The sequence below is a fragment of the Armigeres subalbatus genome, chromosome 2 (genome assembly GCF_024139115.2).
Source record: "Armigeres subalbatus isolate Guangzhou_Male chromosome 2, GZ_Asu_2, whole genome shotgun sequence".
Taxonomy (NCBI): domain Eukaryota; kingdom Metazoa; phylum Arthropoda; class Insecta; order Diptera; family Culicidae; genus Armigeres; species Armigeres subalbatus.
Genome location: NC_085140.1, coordinates 19069291 through 19089225, shown reverse-complemented (window position 1 = coordinate 19089225; position 19935 = coordinate 19069291). Strand labels below are relative to the sequence as shown.

General features: G+C 39.1%; 1 protein-coding gene and 2 long non-coding RNA genes across 4 annotated transcripts in view; 2 read left to right on the top strand and 1 right to left on the bottom strand.

The window, feature by feature from the left end:
- Window positions 1–19935, top strand: part of LOC134218060 (putative glycerol kinase 5) — a 41890-nt gene that overhangs the window by 16114 nt on the left and 5841 nt on the right. The window lies entirely within an intron of this gene.
- Window positions 7836–10654, top strand: LOC134218062 (uncharacterized). Its single transcript, XR_009981239.1, has 2 exons — window positions 7836–8862; window positions 10098–10654. It is a non-coding gene; the product is annotated as an uncharacterized LOC134218062 (long non-coding RNA).
- LOC134218061 (uncharacterized) lies at window positions 10001–12761 on the bottom strand. The gene is made up of 3 exons (XR_009981238.1): window positions 12506–12761; window positions 10660–11223; window positions 10001–10602 (listed from the first exon to the last, which is right to left on the bottom strand). It is a non-coding gene; the product is annotated as an uncharacterized LOC134218061 (long non-coding RNA).

Below are 19935 nucleotides of genomic sequence, written 5' to 3'. Positions count from 1 at the left end.
TGATTCGGATTCTGATTCGTCTTCTCATAGGAATGGCATGTTATCGAATGCAAGAACGTTACCAGAAGTCGCACGGAAATCTACCACATTCTGGCAAGGGGCGCTGATTTTAAAGAGTTCACTATTCCCCGCCAAGTTCCTAACGGACGGAAACAACGAAATAGTGGACAGCCTGATGAAGGACGAGGAAGGTAAACACCACCTTCGTATTACTCAGCGACTACGCCTCGATCAACCCAAGTTGGAAGATGTGCAGTAGCGCATATCGACGTCATCGTCGCACGCAATCTTCCTCGGCCTGCCGGGATCGACGTCATCGGTAGCATCGTCGGATGATGCCAGCGTTCAGACGCGTCCACTGCGTAATCTCGTGTCCTACTTGAAGCAGAAAGAAGCGGCCGGCGTTATATCCTTACTCAATAAGGAAACGGAAGCAACCGGTGTGCTCTACTCATTCCCGCCAAGCGATTTTTCGACAGAATTGTTGAAACGAACATGTCAAAACCTCACCGAGGAGGGACTGAAGGAAGACCATCTGATAATCGTGGTGGTCCGAGGAGGAATCGCCTGAGTTGCGGATGAGGGCGCAGATAACACATAAGGTAAGATGATGAATAACGAACTGTAGAATAATTAGAAAAAAGCAAGCATAATTTTTCATAACGACGTATGTAACAATTATGAGGATTCGAGAATTCCTTTGCAGAAAGTTGGCAAAACTTTTTCTAAAACTGTTTTAAAACTAAATCTTTTTTCAATCCTTTTTTCCGCTGGCATGCATCATTACATGACACGTAATAAGCGTGCTTCACAGCAAAGCTCAGTTCATTCAAATTCACTGTGAAAAACGATAAAATTATTCATACACCGGTATGCTACACGTACGTCGATGTACATTGGTCGGTTTTCCATAGTTGCACGATTGACGCAACTGCAGTTTTGTTTTGTTTTGCTTTTTTGTTACATAGGTCGCTCTCAGTTCCCATATGTTAAAGCGACGTATGTAACAGTGAGACTTCAAAATAGAAATTTTTACATACGTCGATTCGCAAAAAGATCGAATTAAAGAATTTTAAGATCTGAAATCAGTAAAATCGATGCGTATTATATAAAGCCGCGTGTGATTGTCACGTTGTATTAAAACCCGTTTTGTTTACTTTTTGTTACATACGTCGTTATGAAAAATTTTGCTTGAAAGGTTTAATTTTAATTTTTGTTATCAAAGACTTTTTCGTTTCTGCAGCGTCTATCTACGGTAGTTTATTGTTTTGCCATTTGATATAGGAGTGATCGGGGCAATATGGGCCACCTAAGGAAATCGTTCCGAAAAGCGCTGAAAAGCTCAACAAATCATCATCAGTTGGAAGATGTGCAGAAGCGCATATCGACGTCATCGTCGCACGCAATCTTCCTCGGCCTGCCGGGATCGACGTCATCGGTAGCATCGTCGGATGATGCCAGCGCTCAGACGCGTCCACTGCGTAATCTCGTGTCCTACCTGAAGCAGAAAGAAGCGGCCGGCGTTATATCCTTACTCAATAAGGAAACGGAAGCAACCGGTGTGCTCTACTCATTCCCGCCATGCGATTTTTCGACAGAATTGTTGAAACGAACATGTCACAACCTCACCGAGGAGGGAGTGAAGGAAGACCATCTGGTAATCGTGGTAGTCCGAGGAGGAACCGCCTGAGTTGCGGATGAGGGCGCAGATAACACATAAGGTAAGATGATGAATAACGAACTGTAGAATAATTAGAAAAAGGTTTAATTTTAATTTTTGTTATCAAATACTTTTTCGTTGCTGCAGCGTTTATCTACGGCAGTTTATTGTTTTTGTCATTTGATATAAGATGCTTTTATTTACAACGAATAGGCATATCGGGGCTCTCCTTAGCAGTGCGGTAAGACGCGCGGCTACAAAGCAAGACCATGCTGAGGGTGGCTGGGTTCGATTCCCGGTGCCGGTCTAGAAATTTTCGGATTGGAAATTGCCTCGACTTCCCTGGGCATAAAAGTATCATCGTTTAGCCTCATGATAATCGTCAGAAGAAAGTTGTCCTCCCGGGTTCCAAGATCATAGGCATCGGAAAAAGTAAATACATATTTTTGTATAAACAGCAAAAAAAAAAAGAAAATAATGTTTCTTTGGCAGCTGCAAATTAGTTTTTTTTTACTAATTTTATTTGCTAATTATCTAATACATGCATTTATCTCTTGGACTAGGTGTTCCGTGTTTTCTTAACACTATCATCCTTATTTGCTATGTTACGCTTTTAGTTATTATTAATACATTTCAATTGCCCTGGCAGTTAGCATATTTCCTCTGGTTGAATTAAACCATGTAGGAATTACAAAGTTTTCTACTTAAACTAAACTTAACCTAATTTTTACTAAGGGTACAAGGAGCTAATCGTTGCAATAGAAGATTGCAGAAGTTCTAAATATTTAGCTTCGCTAGACCAATTAATTGGAACCCCATTCATAGTGACAATATGTCTGCTAGAAGGTTTCAAATAAGAAACTCTCGGCTTATGTGGGAAAATTATAAACTGAGTTTTTGAAGCATTCGGGAAAATTTTCCATTTTTGCAAGTAAGTGGAGAAAATATCCAAACTTTTTTTCAATCTACTACAAATGACACGAAGGCTTCGCCCTTTGGCTGAGAGACCTGTGTCATCTGCAAACAAAACACCCTGGTGGTAAATCAGGTTAGTCAGAAGTAAAAATGTTATACAATATGGGCCCCAGTATGCTACCTTGGGGAACACCAGCTCTAACAGGTAATCTATCAGATTTAGAATTCTGATAGTTTACCTGCAGTGAGCGATCTGATAAATAATTTTGGATCAGTTTAATAGTTGGTTGGTTGTTTAATTGGTTGGTTGTTTGCTCATTGTTTGTTGGCTGTTTAATTGTTTGTTGGTTGATTGATTGGTTAATAAGTTGATTGGTAGCTTGCTTGAATGGTTGGTTGTTTGATTAGTTAGTTGATTGATTCGTTGGTTATTTGTTTAGTTGGTTGCTGCTTGATTTGTTAGTTGGAATAATGGTTGATTGGTTGGTTTCTTTTTGTTTATTGATTACTTGATTGGTTGGTAATTTGGTTGATTGGTTGTTTGACTGGTTGATTGATTGGTTGGTCGGCTGGTTAGTTGATTAGTTGTTTTGTTGGTTGCTTGAATGGCTGATTGTTTGGTTGCTTGATTGGTTGCTGGAATGGTTGATTAGTTAATTATTCAGTTGATTGATTGCTTGATTGGTTGGTTGATTGCTTGATTAGTTGGTTGGTTGATTGTTGGTCGGTTGCTTGATGGGTTGATTAGTTGATTTGTTGATTGCTTGATAGGTAGATTAGTTGATTGCTTGATTTGTTAGTTGGTAGAATGATTGATTGATTGGTTGGTTGCTGCTTGATTTGTTAGTTGGTAGAACTGTTGAATGGTTAATAGTTGATTGGTTGCTTGACTGGTTGATTGATTGTTTGTCGGCTGGTTAGTTGATTAGTTGTTTTGTTATTTGGTTGATTGGTTGGTTATTTGATTGATAGGTTGCTTGACTGGTTGGTTGATTGGTTACTTGATTAGTTGGTCGGCTGGTTAGTTGATTAGTTGTTTTGTTGGTTGCTTGGATGGCTAATTGGTTGGTTGCTTGATTGATCGATTAGTTGGTAGGTTGCTTGATTATTGGTTGGTTGGTTGATTGGTAGCATGCTTGAATGGATAGTCGTTTGATTGATTAGTAATTTGGTTTATGGGTTGCTGCTTGATTTGTTAGTTTGTAGAATGGTAATTGTTGGTTGGTTGCTTAACTGGTTGATTGGTTGGTTGCTTGATTGTTTAGTCAGCTGGTTAGTTGATTAATTGTTTTGTTGGTTGCTTGGCTGATTGGTTAATAAGTTGATTGGTAGCTTGCTTGAATGGTTGGTTGTTTGATTAGTTAGTTGATTGATTCGTTGGTTATTTGTTTAGTTGGTTGTTGCTTGATTTGTTAGTTGGAATAATGGTTGATTGGTTGGTTTCTTTTTGTTTATTGATTACTTGATTGGTTGGTAATTTGGTTGATTGGTTGCTTGAATGGTTGATTAGTTGGTTGGTTGAATGATTGCTTGGTTGATTGGTAGCTTGCTTGAATGGTGGGTTGCTTGATTGCTTGGTTGATTGGTAGTTTGCTTGAATGGTTGGTTATTTGATTGATTGCTGCTTGATTTGTTAGATGATAGAATAATTGATTGGTTGGTTGATTGCTTGCTTGATTGGTTGGTCGGCTGGTTAGTTGACATGTTGTTTTGTTGGTTGCTTGGTTGGTTGATTAGTTGATTCGTTGCTTGATTGATTGGTTGCTTACTTAAACGGCTGATTGTTGGATTAGTTGGTTGGTTATTTGCTTGATGGGTTGCTTTACCGTTTGATTGAATGATTGGTCGGCTGGTTTGTTGATTAGTTGTTTTGTTGGTTTCTTGATTGGTTGATTAGTTGATTGATTGATTGATTAGTTGATTGGTTGGTTGTTGCTTGATTTGTTAGTAGGTAGAATTGTTGATTAGTTAGTTCCTTGATAGTTGGTTGGTTGCTTCATTGTTTGTTGGTTGATTGATTGGTTATTTAGTTCATTGGTTGCATGATTGGTTGGTTGGTTGATTGTTGGTTGGTAGAATGATTAATTGGTTGGTTGCTGCTTGGTTTGTTAGTTGGTAGAACTGTTGAATGGTTGGTTGCTTCATAGTTGGTTGGTTGCTTGATTGGTTGGTTATTTGGTTGATTGGTTGTTTGACTGGTTGATTGGTTGGTTGGTCGGCTGGTTAGTTGATTAGTTGTTTTGTTGGTTGCTTGAATGGCTGATTAGTTGATTGCTTGATTGGTTGGTTGCTGGAATCGTTGACTAGTTAATTATTCAGTTGATTGGTTGCCTGATTGGTTGATTGATTAGTTGATTGGTTGATTATTTGGTTGGTTGATTGTTGGTCGGTTGCTTGATGGGTTGATTAGTTGTTTTGTTGATTACTTGATTGGTAGATTAGTTGGTTGGTTGCCTGATTATGGGTTGGTTGCTTGATTTGTTAGTTGGTAGAATGATTGATTGGTTGGTTGCTGCTTGATTTGTTAGTTGGTAGAACTGTTGAATGGTTTATAGTTGGTTGGTTGCTTCATTGTTGGTTGGTTGCTTAACTGGTTGATTGATTGTTGGTCGGCTGGTTAGTTGATTAGTTGTTTTGTTGGTTTCTTGGTTGATTGGTTAATATGTTGATTGCTAGGTTTCTTGATTGGTTAGTTGTTTGGTTGATGGGTTGGTTGATTGCTGCTTGATTTGTTAGTTGGTAGAATGGTTGATTGGATGGTTGCTTCATTGTTCGTTGATTGATTTATTGGTTGGTAATTTGGTTGATTGGTTGTTTGACTGGTTGATTGTTTGGTTGCTTGATTGGCTGGTCGGCTGGTTAGTTGATTAGTTGATTTGTTCGTTGCTTCAATGGTTGCTTGGTTGGTTGATTAGTTGATTCGATGCTTGATTGATTGGCAGCTTGCTTGAATGGCTGATTGCTGGATTAGCCAATCCGCCAAACCAATCAATTAAATAACCAACCAAGCAAACCAACAAACAAATGAAGCAAACCAACCAACCAATTAAGCAACCAACCAACTATCAAGGAATCAACTAATCAACAGTCCTACCAACTAACTAATCAAGCATAACAAACCAATCAATCAACTAATCAACCAATCAAGAAACCAACAAAACAACTAATCAACCAGCCAACCGACCAACCATTCAATCAAACGGTAAAGCAAACCCATCAACCAAATAACCAACCAACTAATCCAGCAATCAGCCATTCAAGTAAGCCACCAATCAATCAAGCAACGAATCAACTAATCAACCAACCAAGCAACCAACAAAACAACATGTCAACTAACCAGCCGACCAACCAATCAAGCAAGCAATCAACCAACCAATCAATTATTCTACTATCTAACAAATCAAGCAGCAATCAATCAAATAACCAACCATTCAAGCAAACTACCAATCAATCAAGCAACCCACCATTCAAGCAAGCTACCAATCAACCAAGCAATCATTCAACCAACCAACTAATCAATCATTCAAGCAACCAATCAACCAAATTATGAACCAATCAAGTAATCAATAAACAAAAAAGAAACCAACCAATCAACCATTATTGCAACTAACAAATCAAGCAGCAACCAACCAATCAATCAATCAATCAACTAATCAACCAATCAAGAAACCAAAAAAACCAACTAATCAACCAATCAGCCGACCAACAATTCAATCAAACGGTAAAGCATCCAGAGCTTTAAATATTCGATTATTTTTATGAAGCCCATCGGCCTTCTTTGTCACTTCACTTCTAAACATATTCATATTCGGCTCTGCACCGTCAATTTTCATGATGAATATGGGTCAGTGAGTATTTATTTGAATATCACAAATTATTAAATAATCGTAAAACTGAACACATTTTTGATGATTTAAATATTTAACTACACGCATAGATCTAATCCTGACGTTCAATTGAGGGGCATTTTAGCGTCAAATGTCAATATAATCAAGAATAATTTTGTTTTTTCGCGCGCAACTACCATATTCAGTGGGAATCAATTGAATGAATTTATGAAGATGTAAACTGAGTAAGTCATTCTATGTTTTGAATATTAAAAACACGAATGTCAAAAGTTGGAGTGAATGTGCTTCATGAAAGTGAATATTTTATGCTCTGAAAGCAACCCATCAACCAAATAACCAACCAATTAAGCTTACCAACCAACTAATCCAGCTATCAGCCATTCAAGCAAGCTACCAATCAATCAGGCAACAAATCAACCAATTAACCAACCAAGCAACCATTGAAGCAACCAACAAAACAACATATCAACTAACCAGCCGACCAGCCAATCAACCAGTAAAGCAAACCAATCAACCAAATTACCAACCAATCAAGCAATCAACCAACCAATCAACCATTCTACCAACTAACAAATCAAGCATCAATCAATCAAATAACCAACCTTTAAAGCAAGCTACCAATCAACCAAGCAATCATTCAACCAACCAACTAATCAACCAGTCAAGCAACCAACAAAACAACATATGAACTAACGAGCCGACCAACCGATCAATCAACCAGTCAAGCAACCAATCAAACAAATTACCAACCAATCAAGGAATCAATAAAAAAGCAACCAACCAATCAACCATTCTTCCAACTAACAAATCATGCAGCAAACCAACCAACCAAACAACCAACTAATCAATCAACTAACCAATCAAACAACCAACCATTCAAGCAAGCTACCAATCAACTTATTAACCAATTAACCAAGCAACCAACAAAACAACTAAACAACTAACTAGCCGACTAACCAATCAAGCAACCAATCAATTAACCAGTCAAGCAACCAACCAACATTCAAGCAACCAACAATTCAAGCAAGCTACCAATCAACCAAGCAATCAAACAACCAACCAGCTAATCATCCAATCAAGCAACCAACCAATAACCAATCAAACAACCAATCAACTAAATAACCAACCAATCCAGCAATCAACTTATTAACCAATCAACCAAGCAGCCAACAAAACAACTAATCAACTAACCAGCCTACTAACCAATCAATCAACCTGTCAAGCAACCAACTAATCAACAGTTCTACCAACTAACAAATCAAGCAGCAATCAACCAAATAATCAACCAAGCAATCAAGCAACCAACCAACTAATCAAGCAACAAACCAAACAATGAAGCAACCAACCAACCAATCAAGCAACCAATCAACTAATCAACTTGTCAATTAACGAGACGACCAACCAATCAAGCAACCAATCAACTAAATAACTACAACCAAGCAATCAAGTAAAGCAACCAATCAACCAAATAAGTAACCAACCATCAATCAATCAACTAATCCAGCAACCAACCAATCAAGCAAGCTACCAATCAAACAACTAACTAATCAACCAATCAACCAACAAGATAATCAACCAAATAAGCAACCAACCAATCAACCATTCAAGCAACCAACAAAACAACTACTCAACTAGCCAGCCGACCAACCATTCAATCAACCAGTAAAGCAAACAATCAACTAATCCAGCAATCAGCCATTCAGGCAAGCTACCAAACAACCAAACAATCAAGCAACCAACCAACTAATAATCAACCAAGCAACCATTGAAGCAACCAACAAAACAACATATGAACTAACCAGCCGACCAACCAATCAATCAACCAGTCAAGCAACCAATCAATCATATAACCTGATTGGTTTGTTGGATTGGCAACCAACCAACAATTAAGCAACCAACCAATCAACCATTCTTCCAACTAACAAATCAAGCTGCAACCAACCAACCAAATAACCAACGAATCAAGCAACCAACCATTCAAGCAAGCTACCAATCAACTTATTAACTAATCAACCAAGCAACCAACAAAACAAATAATCAACTAACCAGCCGACTAACCAATCAATTAACCTGTCAAGCAGCCAACCAATCAATCATACCATACTACCAACTAACAAATCAAGCAGCAGCCAACCAAATAATCAACCAACCAATCAAGTAACCAACCAGTCAAACAAGCTACCAATCTACCAAGCAATCAAGCAACCAACCAACTAATCAACCAATCAAGCAACCAACCAACTAATTAACCAAGCAATCAGCAAAACAACTTATCAACTACCTAACCAGCCGACCAACTAATCAACCAATCAACTAAATAACCACAACCAATCAATCAACCAGTAAACCAACCAGTCAACCACTCAAGCAACCAACCATTCAACCATTAATTTGTTTGTTTTTGATGAGATGAACATCGGAGCCATGAGTTAAATCCAGGTGCAGTTCCCCTATTTATTACATCATATCAGTCAGTATCGCATTTATCTTTATATCTATCTTGCAGACTAGTGAACAACTATAACGATTTATTATATATTTAGACGGAATTAACTGGTCATTTATTTTATATTCATCCCTAAATCAGCACCGCTGTAACCCTATAAAATATATTTTTCATTGTGCAAGCCGGTGTTGGAGATGGTCACACTTTCAATATAATTTTTTCTCGTTTTTAACTTTTTCCAACTGTGTGTGAATGTTCTCTATCCGCTCATCCAACGGCTTGTCCGACAGGATTTCATTCAACACTGAGAGTAGCTTTACAGTTAAAATTACTATATTGTAGGGTTAAATTGAAAACACGCCACTAAATTTGTGCAGACTACGAACCGTGTTTATAACGAACACAAAATGCGTTAATTTTACTATGGCTTCAAAGACAAACTTGGCAGTAAAAATTACTATGCTTTCTAGTTATCTGAATAACAATTCAGTAAAGGTCTGTCTCATTTGGAGAATTAAACTTAAAAGTGACAGTTCGAAAATTAAAAAATCACCCCGTTATAAGAATAGCTGGTGCTACCCAGCAATTCCAATAGGACATCGATGGAAAATGATTCGATATCTGTCAAAAGTAATCTTGCTCTGCGAGCAGGGTTATTTGATAATTATTGAAATGTCACTTTTAAGTTTAATTTCAGTTTAATTATCCAATTGAGACAGACCCTTAGTTGTACAATTCGACGCATTTAAAATAAAAATGAGGTTTTTGTTATTTTAATTCATTTGGGATAATATCAAAGTCAAATGAAAAATTACTTTAACTTCACACAAATAAAAAATCGTTGGTGAAATTGAAAGAAACGTTGGTAAAATTAAGAAAATCAGTTAGTGATTTTCAGTAGAAAGTATAAGATTGTTGAATTTACAACTGCAAAAATGTCACTTTGGTAAGAACTTTGACAAGAGTCGACTTTTTAAAATGACATTTTCCTCTCGAAATTAAATGTGTATTTACCCTTTCAAAATAACATTTTACTCTCAGAACTAAATGTGTACTGAATTTCTCAAAATGATGGTTTTCTTTCATATTTAAATGTGTGTTAAATGCATTACATATTCGAACCAAGTGAAGTACGCTATACTAAACTGTCATGTTTATTATTAATTAAATCGAGAATTAAATATTATTCTGGGTAATAATCTTCTACTGACGATATCCTATATTCCAGGTCAATAATTGCTGGTGATGACGAGGCTTCAACGCTGGCGTTTGCCCTAAAGACAGCATTGCCAGCGGACGTTAATGTAGCTGCTCCATAGCATTAATCGCATCTCTTGATCTCCAACCGGGTTCTCGAGTGCTGCGATTCCTGATTGGGCTTAAATTACGGTGATAGTCGTCCTTGTTGGTAGTATCTTGGATCGGACCCGATGATCTTAAGAAGCTTGACCAGATCACGCAGCAGATTTCGGATTCGATTCGCGGTTACTCAACTGGGATTACTGATCCACATCTACGTCAACTAGCTGGATTGGCAGGTTATGAGTGAGTGCAACATCCTGAGTGCAACAACTTTTCGGTAGTGACTTTGGTTTTGGTTCCGTGTTGAGGCACAACAAAGTTCAAGTTCCGGAGGAAATGGGCCACGCGCAACTCATGTGGATAAGGAACGTGCGCGCCTGGAGACCGCCTGTCCAGCTGTTTTCACGTACGGCCACAATTCCTTCCTTGACCTGAAAACAGTTTTTATTAATAATAAACCAATAAATCATTAATTTCAAATTATTTACCTTTTTTTTATTTTCTGAGTTAATGGCGTTTTGATTCCCTCTGGCTTTAATTGTGAATCATCCTTCTGTTTATTTGGCAAGGGAGTGCTCATATTGTTATCGGTTTTGTTCACCAGAACGTATCGCTTGTTTTTCTTTTATTTTTCAGGGCGCGGTTGTTTGCTTGCTTCTCGAATGGGGTCTTCCGTTTCCACTGTGACCATACCGATCAAATGCTTCCAAACTCCACCTTTATTAATAACAATTGTGCTCTGACTGCTGAGGGTACTTGTGCAAACCCAATTCATCCGCCTCCGTAATCAACATGCAAGTCGGCAGGCACCGGATGTTTATTGTGCAAATTTTGCTTTAACTCGTGATTCATAGTCTCTTCGTCACCGTCGTCCACGTTGAACATCATCAGATGACCGTCGTCCAATCCACCCGCCAGCTCAGTGTCAGAGATCCAGCATAAACAAATCAGCTTGCTTAGGCATTTGACTGTCCGAGATGAATAAGTTTTTTCCAAGGAAATTACATCAACTATGCGATCGTCCATCAAGACGAAGCTGTTGACCTGTTGACCTGGAAAATAGTTTTCATTAATAATGAATAAATAATTAATTAAATTCAAATTCAAGCATAATTTTTCATAAGGACGTATGTAATAAAAGTAAACAAAACGAGGTTTTTAATACAACATGATATTCACATGGTCGCTCTTAGTTCCCATATGTTAAAGCGACGTATGTAACAGTGAGACTTCAAAATAGAAAATTCTACATACGTCGATTCGTAAAAAGATTGTATTAAAAAATTTAAGATCTAAAATCAGTAAAATCGATGCGTATTATATAAAGTCGCGTGTGATTGTCATGTTGTATTAAAAATTTCGTTTTGTTTACTTTTGTTACATACGTCCTTATGAAAATTATGCCTGATATGTTTAAAAACATTACATTCATATTGAATACATAAATTACTATGGCCTGCCCTCTAAATAACGAACCAAATCCCATTTTTTAAATAGGAATTACCGAAATATAATTCTCATTTTTTATATAAATTTCTTTCAAGAGGACTTTTTTCGTAACTTTGTATTGTTTTTTAAGGATCTGTCTCAATTGGATAATTAAACTGAAATTAAACTTAAAAGTGACATTTCAATAATTATCAAATAACCCTGGTCGCAGAGCAAGATTACTTTTGACAGATATCGAATCATTTTCCATCGATGTCCTATTGGAATTGCTGGGTAGCACCAGCCATTCTTATAACGGGGTGATTTTTTAATTTTCGAACTGTCACTTTTAAGTTTAATTCTCCAAATGAGACAGAGCCTAAGGCTTTGGTCCGATTCGCGAATTAAAATCAAATTAAACTTAAAAGTGACAGTTCGGAAATTATGAAATCCCCCGCTCATAAGAATGGCTGGTGCTACCCAGTAAGACCGTCAAAACATCTATCAAAAACGATTCAACATCGGTCAAAGTAATCTTGCTCTGCGAGTAGGGTTATTTGAAAATTATGAGAAGTATAAAAAATAATATATCACTGGCATTTTTAAGTTTAATTTGATTTTAATTCGCGAATCGGACCAAAGCCTATGTGTTCAAAAGTAAAATCAATATGACATAATCAATCGAAACAACATTCACTTGTTTCTGGAGCTTTTGAAAAAACTATATGTAATTGTAAAAGAAATGTCAATGGCTTACCGTAAATTAATATTAAAATTTCTTCCTGTTTCGTGGTACAGACGGTACAGACGAAAGCTACTGATCCACGTTTCGGTTTTTGGAGAAGCTTTCAAAAACATTGAGAAATTTGTTTCGTTCATTTTCCTTGAAAAAATAAGATGTCTTACCGGCGTTGACGGAATTTCTTCTTCCGCTGTGTGCCATTATTAGATCTAGCTGGTGCTGGTGCTGTTGCTGCTACTGGTGCAGTACTCGGCTGTGCCGGTACTTGTGCCGCTCGACAGCCCGGGGCACACGTATACGCCGTTCAGCTTCACATGGTCGAAGATTTTGTGCACCAGACATCCCATCCGGAAGGCATACGCTGATCTTTGCATTCACCGCATTGGTAAACACGATCCCCAGTGTGTCCATTGAGGTGATCCTGTGAAGTGTATTTTACTGATGTGTCGGTCCAGGCCCAGGGTCTTAATATCCGAAAATATTCTGTTACAATATTCACATGCCATATCTTTGATCTGCTCTTCAATCCGTCGTGCGTCCACAATGTGGTCCTTGAGGTCCGACAACTCAAGCAGATTAAACAAACATCTGACTCCAGCGGTTCAACATTATAGTACTCTTGCTCATCCTTCAGCAGCTGCTCTTACCCCTCCGGCGCGTCGTCCGTGTAGGTCCCATCAACGTCTAACGACACAATCGCAGGCATCCTCCTCCTCCGTTAATCCAATTGCTTCCGAACTATCGTCGCCTACTTTTTGAGTATGTATAGTAAACATCCTGACCATCCACAATTACCGACGAAATGTATTGAACCGGCGGATCCGGGTCGGGAATCGCTCGAGGATGAATTTTCTTGGTGGGTACCACTTTAGCGCCATTGCTGGTACGTTTCACTCCCGACCTCGAGTGTACCGCTGTTGTGTTTCTTGTTTTGGCTTCAGAACATTGGTTTCCACCGTGATTAAACAAACTCGTCTCGATTCATTGATTTTGAATCAGAAACAGGAGGTAAACAAAATGGAAATGACAACTGTTGTCAAACTGACGTGATTTGGATTGAGGGGCTTCTCAATGGTCGAGTGATTGTAATAATTGTAATCCGTCACTCCCCAGGGGTATATAGTGGTGCCCGAAAAAATGGCCACCACTCCGTCTATGTATTCGTCAATGTTACGGCAGAGCAGTTCCTCCCCCTCCCAGTTTCTCCAGTAATTCCCCTGGAAGTACTTCAAGGAATTCCCCCAGAAATTCTACAAACATCAACTTCGGAAGTTTTTATAAAGAATCCTACAGAAATTTTCGTAAGTTAATTTAGAAATTCCTCCGGAAGTTCTTCCAAGAATTCCTCCAGAAATTCCTAAAAAAATACAAAAAATCATTTTGAAAATCCTTCGAAAATTTCTCTAAAAAATCCTTCGAGAGACTCTCCAGGAATTCCCCTGGAACTGCCTCCAAGAATTCCCCCAGAAATTCCTTGAACATCTCCTCTGGAAGATTCTCCAGCAGTTCCACCCCTTCCCAGTGTAGAGTCTATGGTGAGTGCAAAATTTGAGTGTTGATTCTAATGAGAACAATATGTGAAATTCCTTGAATTAATTTGATATTCAAAATAGATAGCGCCCAATTTTATTGAACAAGTATAATATTTCCCATACGAGACAGATTGATTCGAATCATTGTAGTGAATGTACTTACATAAGCTAGAACAAGATGAATGATTCGAAATGCAAGTATGCATGCACCCCAATTCGAATATTCAAGAGAGAGGGAGAGTTAACGTTTGCATGGGTTAATGTTTTTGTGTCACATAGAGGAATTTGACCAAGCAAGAGCAAGATCTTGCATGTGTGAGTGTTAGAGATTCTATTTGAATCATGAGATGAAAATTCATCCTCGAGATGATCATCAGTCTATTGACGAATTTTGAAGCGGTCGGTTCGTTTTGTGTGGTTCATGCGAAAAGTAACATTCGGCTGCTGTAATACGAGTAATTCCCCTGGAAGTACCTCAAGCAATTCCCCCAGAAATTCCACAAACATTAACTTCGGAAGTTTTTATAAAAGATCCTACAAAAAATTTCGGAAGTTACTCCAGGAATTCCTCCAGAAATTCCTCTAGAAATTCCTCAGAAATTTATTCCGAAGTTTCTACAGGGATTCCTCCAGAAATTTCTACAGAAATTCTTTTGGTAGTTTCTGCAAAAAACCATTCGGAAAATCATCCAAAAATTCTTCTAAAAATTCCTCCGGGAGTCCCTCCAGGAATTTCCCTGTAACTGCCTCCAAAATTCCCTAGAAATTCCTACGGAAGTTTCTAAGAATTCCTCTTGGAGTTTCTCCAGGATTTCCTCCGAAGTTTCTCCAGGAATTCTTCAGAAAATTCTACAAAAATGTCCTTCTGAAGTTTCTATAGAGACTCCTCCAGAAACTGCAACAGGAATTCTTTCGGAAATTTTCTACAAAATATCATTCGGAAAATGCTCTTAAAACTCCTCTAGGAATTCGTCCGGAAGTTCCTCCATAGATGCTTCGGAAGTTTCTTCAGGAATTCCTCCATAAATTCCTCCAAAAAATCCTAAAAATTTCCTTAGGGTGTTTCTATAGGGGGTCCTCCAAAATATTCTACAAGAATTTCTTCGAAAGTTTTTACAATTTTTTTTTGGAAAATCCTCCAAAAATTCCTCCGGAAGTTCATCCAGGAATTCCTCCGGAAGTTCCTCCAGGAATTCCTCCGGAAGTTCCTCCAGGAATTCCTCCGGAAGCTCCTCCAGGAATTTCTCCGGAAGCTCCTCCAGGAATTCCTACGGAAGTTGCTCCAGGAATTTCTTCGTAAGTTCCTCCAGGAATTCCTTCGGAAGTTCCTCCAGGAATTTCTTCGGAAGTTCCTCCAGGAATTTCTTCGGAAGTTCCTCCTGGAATTTCTTCGGAAGTTCCTCCAGGAATTTCTTCGGAAGTTCCTCCAGGAACTCCTCCGGAAGTTTCTCCACCCTAGCAGCACACATATTCCGAATAGGTTACTGTAACTCATATGTGACCAGATTTAGTCGCAATCAGGTTGCTGCAACCAGATTTGCCTGACTTGTGCTGCTTGGGCAGGAATACCTCCGGAAGTTCCTCCAGGAATTCCTCCGGAAGTTCCTCCAGGAATTATTCCGGAAGTTCCTCCAGGAGTTCCTACGAATCTTTGAAGGAACTTCAGTAGGAATTCCTGGAGCAACTTCAGGAGGAACTTCCGGAGGAATTCCTGGAGTCACTTCCGGAGAAGTTCCTGAAGAAACTTCCGGAGGAATTCCTGGAGGAACTTCCGGAGAAATGCATGGAGGATCTAACTGAGGAACTTTCGGAGGAATTCCTGGAGGAACTTTCGGAGGAATTCCTTAAGGAACTTCCAGAAGAATTATTGAAAGAACTTCCAGAGGAATTCCTGAAGGAACTTGCGGAGGATTTCTTGAAGGAACTTCCGGTGGAATTTCTGAAGGAAACTTCGGAGAAATTTCCGGCGGAACTTCCGGAAGATTTCCTGGAGGAACTCCAGGAGGAATTTCTGGATGAACTTCAGAAGGAATTCCTGGAGGAACTTCCAAAGGAATTCCTGGAGGAATTATTGAAGGAACTTCCGGAGGAATTCCTGGAGAACTTCCGGAGTAATTCTTGGAGGAATTTCCAGAGGAATTCCTGTAGGAACTTCGGAAAAATTATTGGAGGAATTCCTGGAGTAATTTCCGGAAAAATTCCTGGAGGAACTTCCGGAGGAATTCCTGGAGGAACTTCCGGAGGAATTCCTGGAGGAACTTCCGGAGGAATTCCTGGAGGAACTTCGGGAGGAATTCCTGGAGGAACTTCCGGAGGAACTTCCGGAGGAATTCCTGGAGGAACTTCCGGAGGAATTCCTGGAGGAACTTCCGGAGGAATTCCTGGAGGAACTTCCGGAGGAATTCCTGGAGGAACTTCCGGAGGAATTCCTGGAGGAACTTCCGGAGGAATTCCTGGAGGAACTTCCGAGGAATTCCTGGAGGAACTTCCGGAGGAATTCCTGGAGGAACTTCCGGAGGAATTCCTGGAGGAACTTCCGAGGAATTCCTGGAGGAACTTCCGGAGGAATTCCTGGAGGAACTTCCGAGGAATTCCTGGAGGAACTTCCGGAGGAATTCCTGGAGGAACTTCCGGAGGAATTCCTGGAGGAACTTCCGGAGGAATTCCTGGAGGAACTTCCGGAGGAATTCCTGGAGGAACTTCCGGAGGAATTCCTGGAGGAACTTCCGGAGGAATTCCTGGAGGAACTTCCGGAGGAATTCCTGGAGGAACTTCCGGAGGAATTCCTGAAGGAACTTCCGGAGGAATTCCTGGAGTAATTTCCAGAGGAGTTCCTGGAGGAACTTCGGGAGGAATTCCTGGAGGAACTTCCGGAGGAATTCCTGGAGTAATTTCCAGAGGAATTCCTGAAGGAACTTCGGGAGGAATTCCTGGAGGAACTTCCGGAGTAATTTCCAGAGGAATTCCTGAAGGAACTTCGGGAGGAATTCCTGGAGGAACTTCCGGGGGAATTCCTGGAGGAACTTCAGGAGAAATTCCTGGAGGAACTTCCGGAGGAATTCCTGGAGGAACTTCCGGAGGAATTCCTGGAGGAACTTCCGGAGGAATTAGCGGAGGAACTCCTGGTGGGTTTTTTGGAGGATTAACCGAAGGGTTTTTTGTAGAAACTTCCGAAGTAATTCCTGAACAAATTTGTGGAGGATTCCTTGTAGAAACTTCCGAAGGACATTTTTTTGGTATTTTTGGAGGAACTTCTGGGGGAATTCCTGAAGGAACTTACAGGGAATTTCCTGGATGATCTTCAGGCGGAACTCCTGGAGGAACTTCTAGAATAATTCTTGCAGGACCTTCTGGAAGAATTTGCGGAGGATCTTCCGGAGAAATTCTTGGAAGCACTTCCGGAGGAATTCCTGGAGGCACTTCAAATTCCTTACGATTCACCTTGTAAATTTCTTGCTATTTCCAATGGAAATCTAAAAAAATGTCTTGTGAAACTTCCTTGGAATTTCCGTTGAAATATCTTTCAATTTTCAATGGACATTCGTTAAAATTTCTAATTGAAATTTCTTATGGAAATTCCTCACGATTTCCCATGTAAACCCCTTACAGTTTCCCACAAGAAACGCTTACAGTTTCTCGTAGTAGTTCCTTGCAATTCCTTTTGGAAATTTGTTTCAATTTCCGATTGATGTTCTTAGCCATTTTTCATGAAATTTCCTGTTTGCCAATTGAAATCCCTCAAATGTTCTTATAGAAATTCCTCTAGAAATTTCAATGGAAATTCCATACAATTCTCCATGGTTTCTCATGGAAGTTCCTCTCTGTTCATGGTTTTCTATGGACACTCCGCAATTTTTTTCATGAAAAATCCCATAACAGTTTCTCAATTCTTAACAATTTCCCATAAAAATCCCATATAATTTTCCTTAAAAATTCCTTTCTATTTTCAATAGAGATCCCTTGTAATTTGCCATTGGTATTATTTAAATGATTTCTATGGAAATTTCATACAATTTCCTATGGAAATTCCTAACAATTTTCGATGGAAATCCCTATCAATATTTTCCACGAACACTTCTTACATTTTCCCTTAGAGTTTTCCGAGGATATTCTGTTGAATTACCCGTTGCAACTCTTTATAATTTCCTTAGAAACATACTTACATTTTCCCATAGAAATTCAACATATTCATTAAAGTTTCATCGCCTTGAAATTTTCAATAAAAATTCCTTGCAATTTCCAGTGGAAGTAAAAATGAATCATCATTTTCTCGTGATTTGTTTATTTTTTGACGCAAACCTGCCCGCAAAGTTTGAGATTGTTCAAATGGTGCGGACAGGTTTGCGGTTTACTTTGCGTTTAGTACAATTCGCAAATTCATTCCGGATGCATTGTACGTTGCTACGTTTGAATGCATGTATTCAAACAAGCTGTCAAATTTCCGGATTGCCTTCCGGATCCATTGTGCGCCGGCCTTGACTCTGCTCACAATAAATATCGTTGTAGTGAATTCGAAGTGTAAATAATGGTGTGTGTCGGATGAAATCAAGGGCGTCAAAATGCTGTACAAGGATGAGTCCACGCCCATTGAGGACATATAATGTGAATGACTGGTCACTGGTGTTTCTAAGGAAACAAAAATATTTTTTTTGATATTCAAGTTATAACTATACTTATACACAACACAATTAAAACTAAACATATTGCAAATCTAGTTTAATAAGTAAACCATATCATGCCAATGGCTGGCTTTAGACAGAGTACTTTAATTATTTTTTGTACCTAATTTTTAATTGTTCATCATTCGTAAAGTTTTGGCTTTTGTCAATAATATAAACCTCGATGCATATTTAAGAGTGCGGTAGAAGATTAAATTTCGAAATTAAATGTTAATTTATTACATAATTAAATTTATAAAATAAGAAGATTATTAAGCTCTTTAAGTGGATTGTTTTCACTTGTCATAAGACGAGTTCAGTACTATTCAATTTTTTTTATTTTTTCGAAAAATTGTGCAAAAGTATGAATGCGAGGTGTGTTTTAACAAGAATATTGACGTCTTTAAGAAATTTTCAAGTGCTCTACTTTGCCAAAAAATAATGATATTTATTTTTTTTTGAACTGGTTAACTGGTAGGCTCAGTCGTGTGTGACACTTTGCGGAGCCGCAATTCTCAAGTATGATATTTTTACATGGTATATAATTTTATCTTAACAGTTTAGTTAGTTGGGAGGGGACATAGACCATAGTACTCGTGGCGATCGAGTCGACTCAAGGTTAATTTTACTTAATACAGGACGAACGGGGTAGGGATTTGGGTTTAGGTTATTTCAGCTGCTCATCCGGGCGTTTGACGTTGAACGTTGAAAACGGTTTTGCGTGACGTCGTGCTCGATTTTGGTCGATAATTATGATGCTGGCATCAGAATCATGGGCGCCTCGCAGACTCTCGCAGCTCCTACAATGCTGCGGTATTTGGTATTGTCGGCCAACTCTTTGCTCTTCTCGTCAATCTTCATATAGCATGTGTCCATTGGCGTTCGGGCAACCTCCCAGACTCAGAATCAACTTGTAGATGTACTGCTGTACTCCCAGATTGAATATTCCTTAGGCGTCTCTGTGGATCTCTAAACTCAAAAAATACTTGGGACCTCCGATCCAGTTCATGGTACACTCGCTTTATCTCCTTGTCAAATGCACAGCCAATTAACGAATCGTCAACGTACACTAGGAGATACACTTTCCGTCCATTTTGGGTCATAACGAGCAAACAGGAATCGGCGGAACTTGCCGTAAAGCCTATTGCAGTCAACACACCAGACAATTTCTTTTTCCAGCAGCGAGTGGACTGCTTAAGCCCCTAAATGCTTCTCCGAAAACGGAACACCTTCTTCTCTTATCCCCGCACAACGTAGCCAGGTGGCTGCCGCATATACACCTCCTCTTGGATATCGCCATACAGGTATGCGGTTTTGATATCAAGGTGTTTCAATACTAATCGATCTCTACCAGCTATCACCAATAGCGTTCGCAATGTCGAATGTAGAGTAACAGGAGCGAAA